Here is a 22,096-nt window from a genome sequence, read left to right as displayed (position 1 = left end):
CCTATTTTACAGACTGTTCTCTAAGACAGCTCGAAAACCTGGAACCTGTGGGTAAGGGAAAGCTTGCTCCAGGCATCTGGAACTTGCATGGCCAGCACTGGCTTGGCAGCTCCATTCCTTTCAGTGGAAATGGCAGCATTTCAGGGGTCACATTTTCACACAGATCTTGTTGTTCTTGGAGAACTTTCCTAATGTACTGAAGCAAAAACAGCATTAAGCAGGCAGGTTTCCCTCCCCGTCTAACAATCTTGAAACATAGTTATCGTGACGGTTGCAAAGAAAATCCCACTTTCCATTCTTTTATTTCTTTCTATTAATTTCTCTTGCTTTTCTTTTTGTGCGTAGGAATGGGGCAGTGATGGGGGACAGGCTCTCAGTTTGCAGTTCAAGCTTTCCCTCTAGCAGGGAATCCCTTTCCTGATTCTGATGCCATAAAAATCAGTGGCAGAGTTTATTGTTCACTATTTTTGCATTGTTTTACACAGGCGGAATGCAGGGATTTCCAGATGATTATCCTTATCCGGGCTTGTGAAGATTCACAGCATCCCAAGCTCATCCTCTCTCCTGTGGCTGAAGTGACACCACCAGCAAAGAATATGGAGGCCTCTGCTAACTGAGCATCAAAAGCTGAAAAAGACTCTTTCTTCCATGCATCTCCCCTTAGCCAGAAAAGTTCCTTTGCATTTTTCCATTGATGCTACTCTGCAGAAGAATAGCACATCAGTGTGTGTTGCACTGAGGAGCCTGTTGTTCAACTATACATTCCAGGGGTGAAAATGGCATGAATCTTCACAATCACATTTGGAATTCACATTCGTCAAATCTCAGCCGTAGGCTGATGGGAGTTTTGTTTGTTCTAATGGTTTGGTGACCAGTGTCATGCAGCCAGCACATCCATTCTGTGGTGTAAAAGAGCTGTGTGAGAAGGATACATGGGAGCAAGTAAAAGGCCAGAAATCAGCACTTCGAGATAAGGAAGCTATCTTGGTCCTCGGGAATGACCTGTTAGCAGGAACAGTGTTACCAGAATTAAAATAAATGTTCCCATCTCTATTTTTTTTTTTTAATGGGACAGTAGCTGCATTGAAAGATATTGTATTACACCACTGGGAAATGGAAGTTCACAAAACCAGTGTATCATGGACAGCAGCAGCAGTGCAAGCCAGCGTAACTCAAGGCAGCGAGCAGCATGCTCTCAGTCTCCATGGTTTAGCTTCTCTGCTGAAACTGCCAGCGCTTCCGTTCTGGCCTGGGCTAGTTTTGTGCTGTGAACACGGGTCCCCTTGAATTGAACCGAATCCACCACCCTTGTTTCACACACAGCAAGCATGCTCTGCTCTTTTAACTGACTCCTTAACAGACTGCAGAGCAGTGTCAAGGTCCCGACCCTGTTTTTAAAGCCCTTAACAGGCCAAGCCTCAGAGACAGCATCCAACACAGCAACTAGAAGCAACAGCTGTGATTCCATTGGGACACTGAGACTGACATTGCTGAGGGTGAAGCTCTCCTTGCGATCTACATCCTAACCTCACGCTGTCACATCTCCACCTCTGGTCACTGAGCAACGCCTACGCATCCTGCTCTGGTCCTCAGACTTTAGACAGGGACCTGTGTATTTCAATGGTCTGTTAAACACCATGCAAACTAACAGGGACATAGCAAGACTGCTTTCCAAAGAACTTGTTTCAGCATTCATGATTTCAGAGGCAGCTGCTGCTGACCAAACGCCGAGTCTCTTTACGTAGTAGGGAAAGCAAGCTCCTGGTAGACCACTCAGTTTCAGGAAATCAGCTTCTTTCAGATGACAAGGGAGCATTTACTACTCCAGCCCAGACTACATCACCCAGGTTTGCAATCCAAAGAAAAATCATTAGTAATGCAGCCTCATGACCAAACCCAAAGGAAAGGTGCTGTAATTTAATTGTTTCCCATTCGCTTTTAACACTGGTATTAAATCTGCTCATGCAATACATGGGCCTGATCCTGTGAGGTGCTGAGCTCCTTTAACTCCCATGGAACTTGATTTTCCTCTCACTCATTCCAGTGTAAATCAAGAGTAGCTCTATGGAGTTATGCTGGTGTACCACCTGTGTGAGTGAGAAGAGAATCAGGCTCATTATTGGTTTCAATGGGGGCAGGACTGAGTACTCATGTGGAGCCATTTCATTTTCGCTTTGTACTGCTGTTATGACTAAAATTTAAGAGGACAGCACACTTAGATCAATTTACACTGCAGGTATTCAACTGGAATCAAATGTGTTGGAAGCAATGCAAGCCCCATAGTGTCTGTTCTCCCATTAATAAACACAGGGGATTTATGCCACTAAATTATTGCTTGAGTGTTAACTGGGGTTATATAGAAATCCTTGTGCATCGATAGAAAAACAGAAGCCTGCAGAATCTAAAGTGTTTATAAAATAGGGGTAATATGGTTGCTATGTAGAAGAATAGGGAGTGAATCCACTTTTTCATTTTTAAGAAAATATGAAGCCTCATTAGAAGCTCTGAATGCTGCCCTATGAGGGGAAATAAAAGGTTTAACTGATTCCAATCCCTTGGTTTACCACAAGTGACATTTAAGCTGCCACCTGGGTAAAACTCCCAGTGGGACCACTGACAAAGCTTACCATTTGAAAAAGGTCAGATCTTCTATTCTTGCCTTGAATGGATGATGCTGACCTTAAAAATCTTCCACTCTCAATCCCTCTCCCTTGTAAGCACATGATGGAGTTGCTAGCTACCGCATTTCCACTTGACTAGAGACACACAGGATCGCTGCTCTGCAGAACGGTTCTGGCTCCTTGGTTCCCTCTTGGCAGATTTATAGATAACTCACTAAGCTGGAAACGTGTTCAGGGCATTGGTCACTTCAGACATGTGCATCTGAGCACCGGAGAGAGGCTTTGGAGGGCACATGTCCCTGATGTGAAAGAAGATGCCTGCTTTTGTAAGTGACTAGCGTTAGCATTAGCGTAACCGCTCGAGGCCCCGTTGAGCTATGCACTGTATATAAACACAGAAAGGGAGAGCGATATCCCCAGAGAATGTACAGTACACAAAAAACAAAAGGCAGAGAAATGAAGTGCTACCATCCCCATTTTGCAGATTGGGGAACTGACTTGCCTAAGTCTGTAGTAGAGCCAAGACTGGAAACGAGATCTGCCGAGTCGTAGCCCTGGGGCTTACCCACAAGCCTATCCTTCTTCCCAACAGCTTATTCACGCAACCAGTCTGCTCCCTATGAGTATTCAGTATCAGCCCCGCTGACTTCAGTACCAAATACTCCTCTTGTATCCCTGAGAGCTGCATAGCTAACACAGCTCTAGGACAGCTAGCTGGATTCTAGGATAGCTTGCTCACTGACCGTGTTTTTGGTGAATAGTCTGATTCTGCAACACTCACTATAAAACCATAGCCTTCTGAAGCATAGCACGTACTATCCTGAGTCATCCTGTGGACTGCAATAGGACTATGCACAATGAGAAGCATTGACTTTGCTATGTGGTTAAGATCAGGTCCTAAGTTCCAGTTGCTGGAGTCACTGAGGCACAGTAAACAGGGAACCCCAGGTTGCCATTTTTAATCACTTTTCAGAGCAGAACTTTGACTGTCGTTCTTGCTTCACAGCTGGAATGGACAAATTGCTGGTGATTTTTAGGTTGACTGGTGATTGCAAAAGCATTATTACTGGGATATCAATGGCTACTGCACACCCAGCCTTGCCGAAACCTGGGTTGCATGTGCAGCTGTGCAAAGCACATCCCTTTTAATTCACATGGAGAGGCTCACCTTGTGCTCAGTGCATTTTGGGCCTGTAAGTTCATTGCAAGACTCGTCTGAAACCAAAAACTGCCCAAGATTCTCCTGAAAGATTTGTGAACCTCCATGAATTTAGCTCTGGTTTCAGGTTTGCAGTGAAGCCTAGTATGTCTCACATGGTTTGGGGTTTCATTACAAAACTTTCACACTGCTCTAGCAGCAATCAGCATGTCATGGAGACTTGCAAACCTCCAGGCATCTGACTCATTTTAAATTGCTCTTACTCCAGCATATAAAGAACGGTTCCACAGTGCAGTTCTCTTAAGGCCTGGCCCAGCAGCTGTTGAAGTCAGGGGAGCCTTTCTACTGACTATCAGATCAGCTTCCGAACGGGGAACCTCCACATCTTTTTTCCTTGTACAGTTTGAAGCCATCATTCCCGGTTTATGCCATTCTCAAGGAATTGTGAGGAGGTGGGAAACTAGCTGAAGGGACTGAAAATTTTGTGGCAAAAAGGCTTGATGGCTTGAAAGCAGAGAATGGGAAAAACCTAGATTACACATTAGAAAAATCTTTCTAAGAGTGAGGAGATGGAACCCCCAACTCTAGAGAGAATTGAATACATTGGATAATAAAATCCAGGGGAGAACCCTGCTCAGACAGAGGGCAAAGCTAGATGGCACACTGCTGTCATCCACCAGTGAGTATTATCTTGAAGTCCATATCTGACAGATACCATACCACTTAAGAAAGATGGATTGGCTACTGATGCTTAAAGCAGCTGACTAGGAGTTAGGTCTCCCAAGGTCTATTCTTGGCTCTGACAGTGACTTGTGGAATCTTGGACAAGTGAGTTAAGATCTCTCCATCCACCTGTAGAATGGGCGGTGTAAAGGTGCTTGTTACTACTTCGTAGTTAAGGTTGCATTCTGGAATGGGCTTAAATAGGGTAAAAATCCTTTATTTTCCCCGTCTTTCTCACACACACACACACACACACACACACACACACTTCTGCTGGAGTGACAACAAGGTTTATGGATTCAAAAGCAAAATACTGACCATTTCAAGTCCTTATTTACCTTCACACAAATCTTCTTGTTTTGGTATAAACCAAGATGCTACTACTTAGACATGGGGTGAAGATTGCAAAGCATTTTGAGATCCACTGGAAAGGGCTATAAAAATACTAATTATTATTACTGTTGAACATAGTGTGCACAATGTATACAGAAATACAAAGGGCCAAATGTGAGCTGAAGCTGGCCAGAGTCTTAAAATCTAAAAAATGACCTGTAATAATCTGCACTGGGATTTGGGGAAAAAAACGTACCCTCGTTTACTGTTCAAGAGCCTTCTATACTCAGTACCATCCGTACTCAATAAAACTCCTGCTGACTTAAGGTGTGATTTGTAACAGCTCTTAATGAAGTTATCAGCCCAACAAAAACACATTCCCTCCCATTCCAATAGAAATTTTGACTTGAGATGGAATTTGGTCAGAGTTAGGACTCCAAATGGTACCTTTTGGTCCCTAGCTATTTTAACCACTGACATCCAGACTGGAAGTGTTTTAACCAGCTAACCTAGTGTACACTATTGGAAAGCTCCCTTCCTACAGGCGACTGTATTCCTAGAATTCGGGGGCTGGGAGGGGGAAGAAAAATGTTCCCGAAAGGTAAGGGAGAATTTTTTTTAATATCAAATGGATTTCTTTTTATTTTGATAAGGGAGCAGTCCCGTCAATATAACTAGCATTCGGCGACCACAGTACAACCACAGTGAGTAAATTAGCCCTGCAGAAGAAAGCTAAAAACTACAGCAAGATTTGTTTCCGCTTCTAGGAAAAAATGAGGAAATCTTTTACGAGTTGCAGGAGGGGGTGGGGGAAAAAAGAGAACTGAGACTATACGGATAATGATAAGTGAAAACAGAAATATCACAGTGCAAGGAGGGTGGGTTCATTCTAGTCCCAACAGCCTGTCACTGCTTCTATTCATGCTTGATGAGAGTCTTTTTCTTGTTCTTTGTTAGAAAAAGCCAGGCAATAATGCTAAGAGGTTTCTATCCTCCCCCTCAGTGCTCTGAAGGAGAGAGTGTTAGGGATTGGAAGGTACCTAAGAGATTGGAAAGTGTGTGTGTGTGTGTGTGTGTGTGGTGTGTAAAAATAACCTTTGTGCGAGTACTGACTTGCCTTATTGTTATAAATTCACCAGTAGTGTAATCTTGTCCCACTGTTCCCCTTAAATAGTCCAGCTAGGAACATAGTTCCACTGCTTCAATCCTGAGCCAGCACAATATTTAACAACAAGAAGTTCAAAGTAAATCACGACAATTCGGGGGAGGAGCGTCGTGTTTTTTGGTTTGGGGTCGGGGTTTTTTTTTTGGAGGGGTATGTGCACTCAATTGCAAATCATGGAATAATAACCCTTCAAGTCAAAGAGTACCAGCAAACCAGAAGTCATGTCAAAATGAATTAAGGTACCTTTTTAATCTCTCCACAACAGTTTTTATTAGTTTCAGAGGGTTGTGTGTCATTCACTTTCCTCCTGAGTAATCAGACTAAGTGATGGGGCTTTCTGAGGTGCAGTAATAGGATGTAGGCAAGGAAGTGAATATTATTTTACCCATGTTGTGATAATCCGAAGGCACCACTGCCTAGCATCAGAAACAGTGAGGCAAGAAGTCTTAAAAATACTTTCTAAACCCCCATGCATTTGGGGTTTGATTAAACTTAGGGGGGGAGGGGAAAGGGACTGGAATTCGGGTAACAGTGAGTATAAATCTTTACATGTCAAAGTAGAAGCCAAACAATATTGTTTAGATTCAAGAAGGGGAGGGAAGAATGAAAGCTTGTTTTTCATCCTTCCTGGAGGATAGATGGCTACTGAGAGCTAAAATCGACATACAGAATAGCAAGTGGGAGTGGGGAGAAAGCAACAGTCATTATGCACAAGAGTAGTTTAAAATTATTTGTTAGTTTTGCACTGAGAGGCTATAATTAAGGAAAGAAACCAAGGCTTACCAGTGACCATGTGGAGCAGGGAGACTCAACTATCTGAGCCCTTTCCTTTCCCAGCCAGCCAGGGGGACTTTCTCTGGCTCTCTTTAAATGAGCCTCCTGCCAGGGAGGAATCCCACCACCAAGTGACAAGGCCCTTCTACTCCATGGGGAGAGAGAGAGAGAGAGAGAGAGAGAGAGAGAGAGAGGAGGCTCTGCACCTGTCCCAGCAGCTCACCCAGCCCGGGACGGAGCTGGTCAGAGGACAAATGCACAGAGGCTTTTCATGTAGAGTGTATTAGGAAGGAGAAACCCAAGCATGACCAAGGGCCTTGCGGGTGCCACTCAAACACAGATTGTGGAGAACCATGGAAATAACTAAAAGAGGGGGGAGTATTTAGAGGCAGCAGGAAGGCTCTGTTTAGTCCTGCAGTTTCTCCTGAACTAGTAAAGACAAATAATCACTGATCAGGGGAAATGGCAAAAGGACCATTATTTTTTAAATATAAAAAAGCAGCTTGTTTTAGCATCCCTGTGAGTGCTGCCTTTGCGTATGCGGAGTTAATATCACACATCATTTTCAAGATCCAAGGGGAGGCTTGCCTTTTCTGGAAGGGGACATTTTATCGGATTGAGCCCAGAGATTTATTTCCAAAGGGGAAGCGATGGAAGTCTCCATGTGTTCTCATCCTATCAGAACTATCTGTACCTGACCATACATGTTCAATAGCCCCCCAACCACTGCATAGAATTTCCACTCTCTCCTTTATATGATTTTCTGTAGTTTGCGAATTATGGCCCCAATCCTGAAATGTGCCCCTTGGGAACAGACCTGTGCACACATGCCACTGACTGAAGCCAAGAGAACTTTATGCAGGTACAAGAGTCAGTCCGGATCAGGGCCTATATTATGACAACTGTTTAATGCTGTCTGCAACTCCAAAAGTTGCCATCTGTGTCCTCTCGACACCCACGGATTCTACAAAGCACTGCTCAAACCAGCTGATGAAGCCCCATACTGTTTTCCATACATGTAGAACAGATACTTTCAGCCAGAACTACCTTTCTTTTTGATTAAGATAACAAAACAAGAAAGAATAAAAGTAAAGTCTCATGGGAGAGCGTACAGTGTGCATGTGTGTCTTCTCTGACAGTCTGCACTGAGCTCTGAGAATGAAAATGGCTGCTGAATGTTGCATGAAGGGAAAGGATCAGCTATTTAAAGGCATAGTACACAGATAACAAAAAGGCATCACAGTTTGATAATTACATATACTTCAGTTATTGGCTGCATTTCTAAAGCTCCCATCACAGTATCTGGGAGCTCTTACGTAAAAATGTCTAATGTATGGCAAACGAACCCACTGGGAACACACCACCTCAGTCTCTCTTCACAGCTTCGCCTTTTGGCAGTATCCCTCTCATTTTGCTCATTTTTAGTGACAGTACAGTGAACTAGCCATTATATGCTTGCTTTTTATTATTATTTTAGTTATTTTTATAACTCATGCCAAATAACGAGTTCTTTGGGAGAGGCTGGATAACAGTGGCTAAGCTATACGTGCCAAAGGGACTCAGGAAGTAACCAGCCTCTGTGGGATTGCAACATGCCTCCTGAGCAACCTGCAAACGGAGAAACCAGTTGCTTCCAAATTACTAGGGGTGATTAGGTCTGCGAAGCACAACAACTTTGCAAGACAAGACAACCCTTCTTGAGGCTTCAGATGCAAAACTCCCAGTTTTATTCTGAAAGGATGATTTCACGCCACTAACTTGCATGACTAAGGTTTTCAGAGAAGACTTTTGTTCAGAAAAGGCTCAGAGATGCCCTGAGGCTTGTATCATAATGCTGTGTATAGAGACAGGTAGATGCTTTCGTAATCCATAGGCAGTGGTGTGATTTTTACCAGTTACATTGCATAATTACTTATTAGCAGGTTTAGGGAACACTGAGCTGACTCTTGACCTTTCATGACCCCCCACTGTCTGGTTAGGAAGCTAATGGAAAGCCTGCCTTTGCAGCTGGAGCATTTTGGTACCACAGACACCGTTGGTCCCAGCTAGTTTCTTTGTGCACCCCCTTTCACGCTTGCCAGTCACTGCAATGTCACTGAGGTAGCTGCCATATCCCGGAAAATCTGCTCAAAACCTGATGCAGCGTCCTCTGGAAAAAATCTGGGGCTGACAATATTCCCAAAGGTAAATGATAATATCAATTACAACCTCTTCTGTGTTGTTATTTTGAACAACTCATGGAATTTTCCCTGCACTTGTATTAACAAGTCTGCTCTCCTTGCATGATCTGTGATGCTCCAGCTAAAGAAGTAAAAGAATCTTCATTTCCAGAAAGCACATATCACTCTGTGCATAACACTGGCTTTACTATCGTTGTGATAGCTCCATACATTCTGATGCTGTCCTTTGTTTAGCACTGGGAGAGACCCCTTCACTATGTGTGACAAATCACAAAATTCCTGCCTTGACTATTCTGGATATATGCTGGCCCTTGGTACAATGGCATATGGGACTCCAGGGATCTGATTAACCCTCACAGTGCCGTTCACATTTGAGCTGGAAACTTCACCTCTCACCTACCTAGTGTTCCTGAAGCTATTATTATTTATATTACAGTAGCACTTAGGGACTCCAACCAAGAATGGGGCTGTATTGTGCTAGGATGTCCCTTCTCTGAAGATCTTATTGTTTAATAGACACAGGGTGGGAGAAAGAAAGGTTTATCATCCACATTTTATACATGAGAAATTGCATTACAGAGAAATTAAATGACGTACCCAATATCATGTATACAGTGCTGTTGTCGGTCCCAGGACATTAAAGAGTTGTTCCAATAAAAACTATTACCCAAGGTCACACAGCTTTTGAACCTAGGTTTGTTGAATTCCAGGCTAGTGTCTTAATCACACGACATAGAATCATAGAATCATAGAATATCAGGGTTGGAAGGGACCCCAGAAGGTCATCTAGTCCAACCCCCTGCTCAAAGCAGGACCAATTCCCAGTTAAATCATCCCAGCCAGGGCTTTGTCAAGCCTGACCTTAAAAACCTCTAAGGAAGGAGATTCTACCACCTCCCTAGGTAACGCATTCCAGTGTTTCACCACCCTCCTAGTGAAAAAGTTTTTCCTAATATCCAATCTAAACCTCCCCCACTGCAACTTGAGACCATTACTCCTCGTTCTGTCATCTGCTACCACTGAGAACAGTCTAGAGCCATCCTCCTTGGAACCCCCTTTCAGGTAGTTGAAAGCAGCTATCAACTCCCCCCTCATTCTTCTCTTCTGCAGGCTAAACAATCCCAGCTCCCTCAGCCTCTCCTCATAAGTCATGTGTTCCAGTCCCCTAATCATTTTTGTTGCCCTTCGCTGGACTCTCTCCAATTTATCCACATCCTTCTTGAAGTGTGGGGCCCAAAACTGGACACAGTACTCCAGATGAGGCCTCACCAATGTCGAATAGAGGGGAACGATCACGTTCCTCGATCTGCTCGCTATGCCCCTACTTATACATCCCAAAATGCCATTGGCCTTCTTGGCAACAAGGGCACACTGCTGACTCATATCCAGCTTCTCGTCCACCGTCACCCCTAGGTCCTTTTCCGCAGAACTGTTGCCTAGCCATTCGGTCCCTAGTCTGTAGCTGTGCATTGGGTTCTTCCGTCCTAAGTGCAGGACCCTGCACTTATCCTTATTGAACCTCATCAGATTTCTTTTGGCCCAATCCTCCAATTTGTCTAGGTCCTTCTGTATCCTATCTCTCCCCTCCAGCGTATCTACCACTCCTCCCAGTTTAGTATCATCCGCAAATTTGCTGAGAGTGCAATCCACACCATCCTCCAGATCATTTATGAAGATATTGAACAAAACCGGCCCCAGGACCGACCCTTGGGGCACTCCACTTGATACCGGCTGCCAACTAGACATGGAGCCATTGATCACTACCCGTTGAGCCCGACAATCTAGCCAGCTTTCTACCCACCTTATAGTGCATTCATCCAGCCCATACTTCCTTAACTTGCTGACAAGAATACTGTGGGAGACAGTGTCAAAAGCTTTGCTAAAGTCAAGAAACAATACATCCACTGCTTTCCCTTCATCCACAGAACCAGTAATCTCATCATAAAAGGCGATTAGATTAGTCAGGCATGACCTTCCCTTGGTGAATCCATGCTGGCTGTTCCTGATCACTTTCCTCTCATGCAAGTGCTTCAGGATTGATTCTTTGAGGACCTGCTCCATGATTTTTCCAGGGACTGAGGTGAGGCTGACTGGCCTGTAGTTCCCAGGATCCTCCTTCTTCCCTTTTTTAAAGATCCCCCCATCCCCCCACCCCCATCCCCAAGTTTTCATGGAGTCTTCAAACAACAGATAATCTTACTTCTGTGTAGCATAGGGGCTGAAATACCTAGGTCCAGCAAAGTAGACGTCTGAATATCCTAAGCTTTTAACAATTCTCAACATTTATTTGAATTTTGCGGGATGGGGGCGAATGTGGTTTAACCATTTTAATGCAGTCTCTAGAGGGAAAACACACAGTAACAGTAATAATGAACTAATACTTTGCATTTACATGGAGCATTTCATCCAGAGATGTCAAAGTACTTTACAAAGGTGGGTATCCCTGTTTTATAGATGAGGCAACTGAGGCACAGAGAGATGAAGTCATTTCCTACCAAGGTCACATAGCAAAGCAGTGACAGAAGTGGGATGAAATGCAGGTCTCCTGACTTCCAGTTCCATGCTCACATTAGCCCACAGTAGCAACCTTACTAACCCAAATGAGGCCCAAATTCAGGAAAACACTTCAGGGTGTGCTACATTTTAAGTATGCTCTCCAAGCCCAGCGCATAACTACACGCAAAGAAAACTCCGCTAATTATTTCTGTGAATGTGAACAAGAACCAGTAGTCTCTGAACAGCATGATATTGTGTCACAATATTGCCAGAGTTTCATGCTGTATATCTTCATGGGACACTTTCTGTTCTATCCAGCTTCAAGAGAATTATTTAAGCCTTCTTCAGGTCATACAAATATCAATTATTTTCTTGTGAAGTGGAGGTGCCTCTTTAAAATTAAGTGATCTGATAGTTAGTACCATTAACATAAAGATACACTTTCTCTAGGACACAACGTGCCTTGTAACTGACAAAAAAGCTGTCATTTTCAGTAGCTGTGGTAGAAAGTGGGGGGAAAAAATAGAAAAATAAATATGTATCTAAAATAAACTGTAACTCTGAAGACTTGAAAATGAAAAGGAAAGTACTTTCAATTAGGTTGCTTTGCTGACAACATCCAAAGAATCCCCTTTCAGAGAAAGTTGACAGGTTTAAACATTTTTAAATGGTTTTTCATACTCTCGCTTCTAAATTGGCCATGAGCTAGTCATTGTAAGTGATTCTGTGCCAAAGGGATAGAGTCTTCCATTACTGCAAGTTTAGAGATTCTTCCCAGCTTCAGCATTACCCTTATTCAGCAAAAAGGGGGGAAATAATATGTCTTGGGCTTTATCCCACATTTCAAAATCCACTGTAAAGATTCTCCACCTACTTCCTAAAACCGTTTGAGCAAGAACTGCTTTGGTGTGTACACTGCAAGGACTTTGTTCTGCGTGGCACACATCAGAAGTTATGTAACAGCACCATCAAACAGGTTTCAGAGTAGCAGCCGTGTTAGTCTGTATCCGCAAAAAGAAAAGAAGGAGTTGTGGCACCTTAGAGACTAACCAATTTATTTGAGCATAAGCTTTCGTGAGAGTCTTAAAGAGTCTAAATTCCATTTTGTGCTAGACAGCCAAATCTATCTATGCATCCTCCAAAATATATTATAACACCCCATAATATCGTCCTATTTACCACCTGACGTTGACCAGAAACGACATCATAAAGGACTTAACATATAACCAAACAGAAACTGAGGTCTTTGAGACGGAGAGGGACTTTTTATTTTGTGTCTGCAACACCATGGAGGCCTGGTCCTTGGCTAAGGTTCCTAGACATTACCACAAGACAAATAACAATAATACCCTATAAGATAGTTATTTTCATAGCTAACACATGCTGGCCATATACCTTCAGATGAATAAGGATATAGCACTAAGGCTGTCAGTGGAAATGTAAATATGAAATTCCATATGTTCAGATGTCTGGTTTTTTATCAACTTTGACCATTATTTAGTTTGTTGTCTTTCAAACATTTGCTCTTTCATAATCTCATAGTTCTAATTCATCTCTGTTAAAGTTCTCTAATTGATATGTATTTGTAAAACCTTCACTCGCTCTATGTGATGCTTCTTCTCTCATCTGAGAATTTTAATTTTACCAGGAATTGATCCCTTAGTGGTGCAGAAGCATTAAAAGGAAGGCTCAGTGAACTTGGGGGTCAATAAATCATGCATGTCTTTTGACTAGTGTTTGTTCTTGACAAGCAAGCTGCTCGCAAATCGCTTTTGCAAGTTTAAGGCTGCATGTAGCCTGCAGAAACAAAATTAGAATATAAACATGTACTCACTAGAGAAAACAAGGGAGTTATTGTCATTGTAAAGAAGCAGGCTTCTAAACCATATCCCCTCTGCATTAATTCCATTATTATGCAGCAGCAAGCTGACAGTTATACCACAGAGTAAACTGCAGTTATCTAACCAAATGATCGTTTAATGTTCTTTATTTTACTTTTTTTCTAAAGAAAATTGATTTCTTGCTATTTATGTTCAGGGTATTTTATTTTGCTGTGATTGTAAACTAGACCGAGAGCACTTCCATTGACTCACTGGGATGTGTGGTTTATAAACGTTCCTGTTTGTGAGATATAGGATGCCTTTTTAAACTGCCAGTGTGACTTTTTAAGAAATAAAATGCATACTTATTTTGTTTACTGAGACGCTTTCTATAAGTCAGGCTGGACTCCATTTCTAAGGCAAGCCATTACAGGCTGTGGAGAGAAATATCATTGATAATGGCATAGAGTCTGTTAGGTAAATGAAAAAATAGTCCACAGTCCATTCAACTTTAGCCAGTATTTGCAGATATTTAAAGTCTTCCTCAGAGGGCAGCTCTTCAGTCAGGTTTTGTGTAGTATCTGTCACTTGGGTCTCAGGCTTACCCACTATATTTTCCATTCCTTAAATCATTTCATAATTCAGTGATTCATAAAAAGTTGTACAGTAGAACCTCAGTTACAAACAACTCTGAAATGTTTGAGCTGTAGCTCACGAAAGCTTATGCTCAAATAAATTGGTTAGTCTCTAAGGTGCCACAAGTACTCCTTTTCTTTTTGCAAATACAGACTAACACGGCTGTTACTCTGAAATCTGAAATGTTTGTAGCCCTGAACAAAACGTTCTGGTTTTACAGTTTACAACTGAACATTGACTTCATACAGCTTTGAAATTTTACTATGCAGAAGAAAAATGCTGCTTTCCCCCCTTTTTTTTTTAAATAGTAGTTTATGTTTAACACAGAACTGTCTTGTAGTTGTCTCTGCTGCTGCCTGATTGTGTACTTCCATTTCCCAATAGGGTGTGTGGTTAACTGGTCAGTTTGTAATGCTGAGGTTCTGCTATATTGGGAAGCCAGCTCAGTGGCTGGTGGTTGTGCTCAATGTTGTTGCACAGGATGTGTCTCCAAGCCTGGGGCTCTCGCACTGGGAGTGTTGTGGTGAAGAACTGGCTGAAAAATGAAAACTGATTTTTGTAAAAAAAAAAAAAAAATGTTTAGGGTATTTTCATTTCAATGTGCTCAAAACTGCCTCACGTCTTTCTCTTTTCATGTTGCCCAATTTTTCCTGCCAATATTTTTTAAATACCAACCACCCCCACAGGTGGTGATGCAGGATTTGGGGACTTCAGTCAATTCCGTGTGGATATCCATTCAGGCCTAGCAAATAAAGCTCACAGATTTTATGGGTTTTTTATTTATATTATTACAGCCCCTACAGGCCTCAGCTGTGCTGCTAGGCACTGAATAAACAAATAATAAAATAGTGACCTAAAGAACATCTAGTCTAAATAGACAAGACTATTAGGAACCATTAGGAAAGGGATAGAAAATAAGACAGAAAATACCATAATGCCACTATATAAATCCATGGTATGCCCACACCTTGAATACTGCATGCAGTTCTGGTCGCCTCATTGCAAAAAAGATATATTAGAATTGGAAAAGGTACACAGAAGGCCAACAAAAATGATTAGGAGTATGGAACTGCTTCCCTATGAAAAGAGATTTAAAAGATTGTTTTCCCCTTCTTCTCCACATCTCAGTGTGCAGAACCTATTGCTGTCAAAATTAATGTGTAAAAATCAATCAGGGACCTTTGCAAGCGATCAAAAATCTAACATAGCACTGTGGGTTTACAACCGCCAGTTAAAAAAAGGACCCCCGTGTGCCTGTGTGGGAAATTATTCCACATGGCATGAGGGGTAGGGGGGGCAGAGGTAGAGAGTATCTCTAAACATCCAGCACTTATTTACCTTCAAAAACCTGTCACCCTCATGAACACACATTCATATAAACGTCATTTCACTGCTTGGGTTTGATTATCCCATCACTTGGTAAAACCATCTCATGTAGAACTTAGTCTTTAAAAAAAAACAACACCTTAAAGGGGATATTTACAATACAAGCAAAATTTTTCCTTAGTTTTCCCATAAGAATCCATTTTTCATCATGAATAAAGGGGCCCATCCACTTCTAATCACCTGCTTATGTCATCTGTGATTCTCATCATTGGTTTCCAGGACACAAATGCCTCGTTATCATTGGTATGACTTTTGTTCTTATTATTTATATGTATTACAGTAGCACTTAAAGGCTGCCACCAAAATCAGGTCTTTATGTTGGGCACAGTGCCTACAGATAGTAAAAGCCAGCCTTTGCCATGTATGGCGTACAGTGCAAACAGTCCAGGCAAGCAAAGGGTGGGAGGAAAAACAGAGAGATGAAGCGATTTGTCCTAAATTACACAGAAGGTCAATGAGAGAACCAGGAATGGAACCCACAGCTGCCAGCTCCTCTTTCATCCCTACAACCATTATCCCACACTGCCTTTCAGCAAGGCAGAGACTGAAAACTTGAAAAAGGGTTTTGGCCCTTCTGTGGGTTCAGATCCTTGTGGTCTGACTGGGTTTTTTTTCTCTTTCCCCTGTGATATTTAGTTCAGGTTAAAGTCCAGCACTAATTGCCCATGATGAAATCCAACAGCTGTTCCCTTCTAATACCAACCCTTATGTCTGTAAAACTGCATGCAGGGTTTTAGCCTTGCCATTCCCACTGACATTAATGGAAGACACATAGCTTGAGTGTCCATGGGCTGCATTTAAAATTGTGGGGCTAGAATTAACCATTAGTGTTGAGTCAGAAGCCGCATTTGAAGGGCCCTAAAATAAACAATATTCTGGGGCTTGCACACCATAGAAAACTGCATATAGGTCAATCTCTATAAACAGCCAGGAGCTGTGCAGAGGGTAGGGAGTGCATGATCTCCCAAACCCTGAGCAGGACTGCTCCTTATTCATCGGTGGTCACTCTCCCAGTGGCTGGGGCCAAATGGGAAGTAGGACTTACTACTTTAGGGATGCCTCAGGGATGCAGTGCAGTCTTTCACTGGTGTTGAGGGGCCATAGGATGTGGCTAGATTCAGACTTTACCTCCCAGTTATATGGTTGAGGGGAGAAAGCCTCTACCATCCCAGGCTACTTTATGGGGATTCATACAGACCAAGCTGGGGAACTGGGTCAACTGGGGGCTCCCCATTCCTGGTCACCATTGCAGATGCAAATTTTGAGGATGATAGGCCCTGGCACCTCTCCCTGACTCCATACGACACAGAGCCATTCTCGTCAGCCTTGGGGTCAGTAACACATGGAATCCTAACAACTAGGATGCTGCTGTACTCAGCACTTTTTCCAGTGTCCAACCCCACCACCACTTCCAGGGCCTTCATACCATACCAAATCATGAGGAAGGGGGTGGCATAAAAGTTTACACAGTCCTGTTCCGAGGAACAGGAAGCTGCTTCCTCAGCTGCACAATACTGCAAAGGAGGCTCATGGAGCCTCTACTGTGTAGCAGTTGTGGAGACAGGTGTGGGATGAATGGAGGGCAGTGTGAGCAGGATCTAAGCCCCAGGGATTGGTCCCAGCAGGAGCTGAGTCCCCGCCCTTTTCCTAAACTAAACTGGAATGATCTGACAGCTTTACTGGAGCAAGAGTGCAAAGACTGTAAAGCTGAAATAAAGTACAGAAATCCTCCCTGGAGAGAAGGTGGGGGAAATAAACTCACCTTAATCTAGCCTTGCAAAACTCTGCTTCTGCACATGACAGGGACAAGTATTTTTTCCAAGGGGTGAGTAAAGCATCATTAGGCGTATATCATAAGTCTTAGTGGTAAAGGGCAGGCAAGCTGATTTCTGCCTGGGCGGCAGAATTTTCCTGACAGTTTTGCAAGATTGAGTTAATCATCAGTGTGGCCTGACCTGCTCTGCAGGGCAAACCCTGGTGTGCGCCTTCCCCAGGTCTGACCTGTGCTGCAGCATTTCAGAAGCTGATTCTCTAGTGAGGACATAGATATAGATTTCCATAGCAGCAGGAGTGTAACCTTTACTGGGTGAGTGTTTAGCTCTTCCCGTTCTTGAAACAAGGCCATTTCATCTTGACTAGCATTGACACGTTCTTCTTTGTGTTGAAGAGCTGGGCTCCAAATAGCGCCTTTCAGATTCCCACGTACGTCCTTTTAATTTATCCTCCCTAAAATGACAACCATATCCAGGAGTGCCTTCTTTGTTGGTTACATCTGTTTCCCAGCATTCTCAAAGGGAACAGGGAAAAAAGGATAGTTTGGATGAACATGCAGACCGCACAAATTTGCATGCACTCTCTTTGAGGGCTATTCATGTTGCATCGACAGGTCACTAGTGCAGCTGTTTTCTGGTCTGAACTGAGAGGGAAACCCACAGTTCTAAGGGTTGAGCCATAGGAGTTTGATTCTCTATTGCTCTGAATATTCATCAGTGCACAATACATGCAAAGTGGGCTGTAAAAGACTACCCTTTAGATCTGAGGCCTGATTCGAGCCCCATTGAACTCAATAGGAGTGTTTTCATTGACTTCATTGGCTTTGGATCAGGCCCCTGGTGAGCATTTGCAATCACTTTGCACTGGTGAAGGTATAGGGCAATGACAAGTCAGGCCCTAGATTTCCATGCCACTCTCTCTGGTTAGACATGACAGTATGGCTAATAAGCATCTGAACTTGGTACAAACACACACTGAATGGAGCTATTAAAAATGAGAGTCGCATTGCAGATGGGAAATGTCAGCAGTTGTGAAAAGATAATTCTCCCACTCCCTTATTTGATGTAACTAGAAACCATCAGATATCAGATGTATTGACCAGGAAGTCCATAACACCATTTATTATGGGTGTGTGATAACTTTAGCTTGATCATGGTTTTGAACTGACTCTGGTGTAAATTATTTTGCCGTGGTTCATGGGGGAATATTTTGTCAGGTTCTCCTCCCCTCCCATGGAGTGGAAAGATGTGTGATGTTATCTACAGCCGTGTGATTTAGAGGTACAGAGTCAGCCCACCCTCCTGTGTGTGTTGCATCTGGTTCGTGTGTTTATTGTGATAATGTGCCTGATAAGATCATCATTTATTGTTGCCAGAGAATATGTTTAAAATACGAAGCTGTAGTTGAGGATGTTTTCCAAGAGAACGGTAGAAGGCCTAAGGCCACATTTTGAATGAAGACACTTTTTTCCCCTCTGCTGTCTGAGGTGTATTATAATGTCAACTGTTGCCCAGGTCAGCATGGAGACCTTTAAGTAATGGTCACAGGTTTGGCCACCATTTTCCAGTTGGAAAGCAGAAAATCCACTCGATCTTTAGCCTGTGTTAATGGCCCCAGCAAGTGGCTGCCTCATGCTCACATCCCCAGTTAGGCTAGAGAGGAGCAAAACTAGAGACAGAAGGAGTAATTTTCATTATGCAAAAGTCGAACCCCAAACCAGGAGTGGTTCAAAACTAGAACCAATTTGATCCAAGCCCTGCGTTTGTTAGAATAAATGGCCCCAACTGACATTTAGTATGAGTCCAGCTTCACCATGTATGGATAGGATGGTAGAATCCTCTCCACCTCCTTCTCTTTGGTGTTTGCCCTCAGTACACTGAGATTAGTATTAAGCAAGGTACTCTTATGTGAGTGGACACAAAAACCGCTGCATTCATTCCAGCTCTAATTCAGCAAAATATTTAAGCATGTGCTTAAATCCATCCCTGTTTAGCAAAGCACTTACATGCATGCTTAGTTTCATACAGTAAGTACATGCGTAACTGCTTGGCTGACTCGGGATGGACTGCTGATCTGGGGCCTGTTATAGCAGCCTCTAGATAGTATAATTATATGTAGGCAAGTATTGTTATATATATATAGAAAGAGCTGCTTTTAATCTCAGGCTTTGGGGACTCTCAGTAATTACATAGCCCTGCAAATGAGCCATGTTTAGTAAAGTATGATTCAAGCATAATTACATACATCATTCAAGTTGCTTTCCATTTTTCCTAACAGAAATCTGTCCCCGCAAGGCAAGGCAGTAGCCTGTGCTTTATTCCCCTTACTAGCACCTGCAATTGTGCAGTGTTTCTGTTTCTGTCAGACTCAGGGTGTGGAGGATTACACACACATGTAGATTTATGACTTGCTGCTTGGAAATATACAATGTCAAGTGTCCTGCTGAGTTTTATTGAGTCTACTGTGGCGGCATCCAGTACTCAGTACAGTATGATTATTTCAGGCGTTAATCCCGCTTAATCCTATTCTGTGGAGCGGAGAGCGGGAGGCTTCTTTCTGGCCGTTTTGGCATGCAAACCACATGTATTCTGGCATTTGGCTTGAAAATTAAAATTGGCTGTGTCTCTTAAACTTGAGAGTTACATGGCTGACCACAGGCAGTGCCCGTGGCTCAGTAGTGCCTTTGTAGCGTAACCTTACCTGAGCGACACAAGAAAGTGCTCAGAAAAAAATCACTTTGATTCGACTGCATTAATTTTGACGGTCAGACTTGCCACTCTCATCATTTTGCTCACTTCCCGCTTTAGTTAGCGACTTAATATATTTTCACTTCATTATAATGCAAACTCTTTGCAAGTTATTCAGGGAAACAATGAAAAGGTTTCAGAACTTCTGGAAATCATGTGGATTTTCTGCTTTGCTTAGGCTGTTTTTTTTTCTTTTCTTTAGCAAAGCGACTATTAAAAGGTTAAAGCGCATTATTGCTAAAATAAATAAAATAAATCAATCCTGTTCATTAAATGCACAGAGGTATTGTATAAAAATACAGTAGTTAACGGCATCTCTGCCCTCCACTCAGTGGAGTAGCATGGTTTAATTGTGTCATTGTCTCTATAATGTTGTCATCCAATGGAGATTCTCCTTCATCTCAAATACCCATTTCTGGTGCTTTCAGAGCAAGAGGATGAGCATTCCACCCTTAATGCTGCTGTGAAGTTCTCATTGATCATGATAACAACTACGTAGCCACAGATTTGTTGAATTCCCTCACAGCTGTATTTAATGTTGAAAATGTTTTACTTCCCTCAAGGAGAGAGTTATGCCTTTCCCCCACCACACCAAATGGAGAGAAGGGGGCAAATTGGCCTGCAAAGAGTAAGTCCATTAATTAAAGGGGAGAAAACTGCATGACATTGTAAATAACTTTACATGTAGATACGCCAATTGTATATAATTACAATATTATATTCTAATGCCCTGACAAACAGTGAATTTCACAGACCCATTTATAGAGCCGGCAAAGCTGATGAGACTGCAAAAGCATCATTTCAAAACTATATAGCCAGTTAAACTTGATTTCGAAGACAAATGGCATTAAATGAATAAATGCTCAGATGAGGCGACTCACCTAGAGCATTGGTCCCTTTGTTGGCATACAGCAGATTACACTTCCATATGCGCAGCTGTGAAAAGAAAATTGCCATGGTACCCAATCACCTCTTGTTTAAAAAAGGATGTCTCCAATGAGTGGGTGGAGAGAGTGTGTGTGGAAGGTACGTTTGTTCATATTTGGTAGCAATGTCCCAAAGCACAGGAATGTCCATGCCAGATTTTAGGCTGTTTCCAAAGGTGCCTAAGAGTGTTTGGAACCCAGCTCCCAATGAATGCTAATGAGATCAGGGGTCCTATCTTTTTTTGGCCTGCAAATGCTTTCACTCCTTCTGAGCACATCCAGGTGTGCTCTGGAGGTACGTTGAGAGAATGAAAGGCTGGTCCACTGGTTAGGACATTAGCCTTGGACCAGGGAGGTCAGAGCGCTCTGCCCTGCTCTGCCACAGGCTGCTCTGCAACCTTATGCAAGTCATTTAATCTCTTGCTCAGTTTCCCATCTGTGCGGTAGGGGTGACGATGATAATACTGTTCTACTAAGAGGAGTATTAGGAGGTTATCTGTAATAAAATATTGAGGTGCTCAGTACTACAGCGATGAAGACCAGGCAGGAGATAACCCATCCCCAGGATAATATATCATGATTCAGAATAGCATGGGATAGTCTTACAATGGAAGGGTTCATGGATAATCTGAGCTGGGCATTAATAGGCTTATTTTTAAACATCTGGCTACCAGTAAATGAACACAAAGGGCCTGATCCCCAGCAGGTGTCAATCAGTATAGCTCTGTTGCAGTCATTGGAGCCGCTCTGATTTACACTGGCTGAAAACATGGCCCAAAGAGCCCTGTAAACATTGATACTATTTAGCTTCTCTTCTAATAACCTGTGGGATTAAGAAACCTGATGAAAGCTAAACCTCTCCTCCTGCATCAGCACCTTCTCCCCAAACCATCTCACTACTGGATCTTGCATCTAAAAGTTTGCAAACTGTATATATATATATATATTTTTTTTAATTTAAATATATATATTTTTAATTATCTGCACTTTGTTCCTATGGAAAAATATTTTTTCCCTGGGCATCTGCATGGTTTGTAATGCAACACAACTCTCCTTTGGTACAGCAGCCCTCATATATTACAGTTTAAAAATACAGTTATATAGTAAGTAAGGGCAGAAGGATAGAGACATTCAGGACTTGAGACGAAAGAAATAAAGATACATTTTCAACTCAGATCGGAAATCAGACACAGAGCGGATAAGGCAGACGAATGCACGGCGGCTTCTCCAGACAGCAGGATCTGCTGAGGAACAAGAGAAGGTGCTCGCACCAGCAGTAAGAAGGCTTGATACAGGACAGAACTAGACAAGCACAATGAGCACAGATGGTAGCCAGGAGAGATATGGTCCAGGAGGC

The sequence above is a fragment of the Lepidochelys kempii genome, chromosome 15, assembly GCF_965140285.1.
Source record: "Lepidochelys kempii isolate rLepKem1 chromosome 15, rLepKem1.hap1, whole genome shotgun sequence".
NCBI classification, from domain to species: Eukaryota; Metazoa; Chordata; order Testudines; family Cheloniidae; genus Lepidochelys; species Lepidochelys kempii.
The sequence above is the reverse complement of the archived record's forward strand: the minus strand, read 5'-3'. Positions refer to the sequence as shown.